The 5,184-nt window shown below is 41.9% G+C and overlaps 1 non-coding gene across 1 annotated transcript; it reads left to right on the top strand.

The window, feature by feature from the left end:
* Positions 1-243: 243 nt before the first annotated feature.
* TRNAS-GGA (transfer RNA serine (anticodon GGA)) lies at positions 244-316 on the top strand. Its single transcript has one exon. It is a non-coding gene; the product is annotated as a tRNA-Ser (tRNA).
* Positions 317-5,184: the final 4,868 nt, after the last annotated feature.

Here is a 5,184-nt window from a genome sequence, read left to right as displayed (position 1 = left end):
GGGTTAACCGAGGGGCTCGATTTTTATTAGTCATATCATGAGAAGCCAACAAACACTGACACCAAGTACAACATAGGGGAAATTAGTTGTGCTTAATAAACGGAATGAAGCAACGATAAATTAATGGAAATTAAAGCGGATAAAAAAACAACTTGCCGCAGGTGGGAACCGAACCCACAACCTTCGCATTTCGCGAAGGTTGTGGGTTCCCCATCCACCCAAGAAAGTGGATGGGGAAACAGCGCCGCGGTAGCTCAATTGGTAGAGCATCGCACGGGAAATGCGAAGGTTGTGGGTTCGGTTCCCACCTGCGGCAAGTTGTTTTTTCATCCACTTTAATTTCCATTAATTTATCGTTGCTTCATTCCGTTTATTAAGCACAACTAATTTCCCCTATGTTGTACTTGGTGTCAGTGTTTGTTGGCTTCTCATGATATGACTAATAAAAATCGAGCCCCTCGGTTAACCCCCTTTCTTCTCGGATCAATTTATGAAGCATACCTCACTACTGAGCGAATTCACGTGGCTGAATACAAGCATAAGCGGCTCGATCAATGATAGCTTTTATGCGTTTCGTGCAAAATGTGCGCAACTCAGACGTGCCTCTTCTCTAAGAAATGTCGCATACTCTGAATCTCTTTCTCTGCACAGAAGCGAAAAGCGCAAAAACCAGCACAGTATATCGAAATTCTGGTTTCTCTATCGTGTTTGCTATTTGACGTAGACAAAATTATCATTTGTAAAGAAAGTTGCAACGCCCCGATGTTTTTACACACATCTCTACATTTTTGATGCTGTCCACGAGCAATCTGTTCGCATATACGCCAGGCAGAATTGCTTCGCCACGTGCTGATGAAAATGTTGCTGATAAAATTCTTGCGGATAAACACTATGATCCTTTGAGAATGCGTCAGCAACGGATACAAAAGACATCGAGGCACTCAGCATTGCCCAACATCTTTCAACGTCGAGAAAACAAAGAGTAGTTCGGCTAAGGGATGTGAGCGAATCTAAAATTCTTTCGTGATTTGCCACTGGGTACATTGTATTGCACAAAGAATGTAAGTTTATATGCTTCGATCAAATATTTCCGACTGGAGCTTGCTTTCCGTTTGAACTTGCAAATGCAATAGTACTCTGCCTCCCGGCGACCCCAACCCGTCGGAAATTTTTGACTGAGCCGGCTATTTGTTTATCGAAAGCATACTGAGGCACTTGATGTCATCGTTCAGCCAGAGGTTACGACTCAGCCTGATAACGCAAGTCCCTTTTCCTTTGAGAGTGCAGCGACGCAGTAACGCCCAGAGGGCACAATTTAGCTCCACTCGAACGCCCAATCGTCAAACATGAGCTCTTGCTTCGTCCACAATTCTTCCAGGTCAGGTTCGTTTATGCTGCAACATCCCTGTATGGGGGCCCATGGGTGCCCCGCAAGCGTAATGCATAATGTATGTGACCGCGAAAATAAGCGGGTAATTTCCAAAGAAACGGTCGGGTACTATCCGAATGAAATCCAAACAAACAGACTCGTTTCGCTTCAGGCAGCACTTGGTGACATTTGCAATGTGTCGTAATGACATATTCTTCAACGTATACGGACGCCGATAAATCCAGTAATTAGACGTCCGCACACCGAACCAAGGGATTATGCTCTTTGTAATGTAGCTGGCAGCGTTGATAAACAATAGAGGAATTTTTGTGGGTTGTGATGGTGTGCGTATAAGTGACATGCACGCGGAATATTAGTGTGAAATTCACAATATGTTTTTTATTGTACCCTCAAGACCGAAGTATTACACAGGGGAGTGGTAAAAAACATACACAAGTAAACAACAAAGCAGCAAACAATGGTTAGTTCTGACAGCAAAATTGATTAGTTAATTGTGTCCGGGAGTGATGATGTCTGACAAGGTCGAACGAAAGTTTGAGTTGTCCTTGATGGCGACAACTGCGCAGGGAAGGTGGTTCCATTCCTGGCAGATTCTAGGAATAAACGATTCGTTACAGGTTCTGGTGTGGCATTGAATGGTTCCAACCTTACGGCTATGATGAATTACAGAGGAAATGTAGATAGGAGATGATATAAGATTATCCCACAGGTAGGGATTGTGAAAATATAGTTTATGAAATAAAGCAAGGTGAAAGCACTTAGCCGGGCTGAGACAGGCGAAAGTAGCAAAGAGTTTTTCATGGCAGCTACACTTGATGTGCGGTTGAAATTGCTATGAATGAAACGCGTGGCATTGTTTTGGATTAGTTAAAGTGATTGAATAAGGGCTTCGAGCTGCGGGTCCCCAGATGGATGAGGCGTTCTCCATTTTACTCCTAAGAGGCGTTTTGTATAGGATTAATTTTAATGATGTAGGACCAGAAGAAAAATTTCGGCGAAGATAGCCTAGCGTGCTATCACTATTGTTAATTACCTTATCGATGTGCAACTACCAGGAAAGTGACGAGGTTATGTGGACGTCTAGGTATATATAGGAGGTTACGACCTCTAGAGGAGTATCGTTAAGGTAATAGTTCAGCGGAGGAATACTGCTGCGAGTTGCACGCATACATTTACATTTGGTTACCTTATGTTGCACTGACCATACGTCACACCAGTTAGAGATAGCGTTTATATCGTCTTGTAAGAATTTGTTATCAGATTTATCCGAGATGTCACGCCATCTGCGAAAAGGTAAATATTAGGAAAAAACGTCATTCGGTAAATCGTTAATGTATATTAAGAAAAGAAGAGGGCCTATAACTGATCGTTAGGGCACACCAGAGTATACGGGATTAAATGGGGACATATGAGTGTTTTAAACAACATAATGTGACCGATTTAAGAGAAAATGCTCAAGCCATGCAAACAGGCTAGGATCAAGATTAAGTTTACTATGTTTAAATAGAATTAATTTATGACACGCTTTGTCGAAGGCCTTGGCGAAATCAAAGAAAACACAGTCTGCGCAAGAACCTTTGTCGAGAATAAGGTGAAGGCTGTGAGCAAAAGAAAGAAGTTGAGTTTCAGTAGAGAAGTTTTCTCGGAAACCATGTTGTGCTTTTGTGAAAAATGAATTATTCTCTAAGTTCTTTGCTAAATGTGAGCACGAAATATGTTCAAGAACCGTGAAAGGAATGCTGCTGATGAGGGAAATTGGGTGGTAGTTGAGGAGCGAATGTTTGCTATCGGACTTGTGAAGTGGCACCACCTTCCCTACCTTACAATCTGCAGGTAGCCGGTGTGTGTCTAAGGATTGTTGAAAAAATTTTAAAAGCAGAATAGATGAATAAACAACAGTATTTTTCAGAAATTTCGCGTTAACCAAATCAGCACGAGGACTTGATGACAACTTCAGATGTTTTATTACATTTTCGACCCCAAGGGGTTCAATGAAAATGAAGTCTATAGGTGGGTAATTGCAACACTCAACAGTTGGAAGCATAGGGTCATTACATTTGACAAAGTTGTTACAGAACACAGAATTAAGGATATGGGGACATACATCTTCGGGTACCGGTGAAACTCTGGAATCAGTGTGATCGAATTATGTTTGGAAGGGTTACTAACACGCCAAAACTTTTTAGGGTTATTCGCAAGCATTGTGGGCAAAGTGTGTACATAAATGCATGTGTAAGTACTGTTTGCCTTCTTATAAGCGTCCCATTACGATGCCAGTGTACTTTTATTCGCCATCCGATACAGTCGTTTCTTTTTTTCGGTTGGAAAGCCTTTTTAACTTGGAGTTGAACCAGGGATTCTTAACATCGCAGGATATTACACTTGACGGAATAAACTTGTCGATGAGCTCATGTATGTTATTTTGGAAAACGGTTAACAGGCTTGCTGCCATTACTCTAGAATTATTGTAAAGGGCAATAGAATTCCATTTTGCAGAGAAAAGTGGGGAAACTTCGGGGATACTTCAAGTGACTGCACGTGGACGAAATATGCCACAAGAGCAAAGTTCATTCATGGGTAGTAATGTCCGCAAACAGCACACAAGCATCGTGACGTGATGTGGGGTAGGGCCTCGGATTCAATTTCAGTGTCTAGGCTGTATTAGCGTGCAACGAAAGCTCCATACACCAGCTTTGTGGCATTCCCCTTCTATGAGAATACAGCCGGCATGGTAGGGAATCATGCCCGATACCTCTTTCTCTTTACTAAAAGAGTAGTTGCGCATTTCTAAGATATTCCTGTTGTTCACTTTGTATTTTGTAATCTTGAAAAACTTGTCATACCAGCTCTACGCGAGAACGGGGTAGCGAGAAATATCTTGTGCATTTCCGAAGCCAGTCACCCGGGATGATTTGAGGGATTGTTCATGGAATAATGCGCAAGTAGTTGCAAGCTTTGAAACTTTTCAACCGCATTTAAAGCTTGCTGTTGAAGGCGGCGGTCAGCATGCGTTCATGTGCTCCGGAATGAAAGCATAAAAGGGGTTCCGCATTGAAGACCTCAACAAACGGCAGTCCATGGTGTCGAAAGAACAAAAGCAACTGTACAAAAGACAAAAGGGGCCTCCTGAAAGTGCGGTATGTCCGGTATGTTGATTCCGTCCAAGGCGCCACATAACTCATAACAGCGGTAGCGGTTGTATCTGCAGGAATTATAGTCCTCTGATCCTTTTCTCTTAGTATAATTCTTCCAACTGAAGGATTTATGTCAACAATACCAGGGTACAACGTTGTGCGATTCAATGGCGAATTGTGAACAGAGCACAAATTGAAAACAATATTTACATATTATCGAAATCTTTATGGCGGGCGTTTTACCATATCTACAAAGTATGGCCCCAGTGCTGCTTAGTAACCGAAAAGCCAGAAAACACGGAAATAGATCATGGTAAGGTAATCGGTGAGGGTGCTTTCTGAATCAAACTTTTCTTAACCCTCACTGAAATCATTGTCTTTCATGCTTTACCGACGCTTCACCCTTTCCCTTTTTATCTCATATACACCCTGTAGGGGAGCGTAGATATAAGGGTTGACAGGTATGAAACGTTATGAATTTACGACTGACATTTATGGTGTTTAATGTATATGCAAGGATTGTAAGAATAAATCTATCCAGAAAAACGCCAGTGAAAAGCAAATAGAAACTTACTGGACACTTTATTTTTTTGCCCATGCTTTCAACTTTCAGATGTAATACAAGTTTCACAAAAAAAATTCAGCGCCATCAAGCACTAC

Source organism: Dermacentor variabilis, chromosome 2 (assembly GCF_050947875.1).
Source record: "Dermacentor variabilis isolate Ectoservices chromosome 2, ASM5094787v1, whole genome shotgun sequence".
Taxonomy (NCBI): domain Eukaryota; kingdom Metazoa; phylum Arthropoda; class Arachnida; order Ixodida; family Ixodidae; genus Dermacentor; species Dermacentor variabilis.
This window is presented reverse-complemented; position numbering and strand designations above follow the sequence as displayed.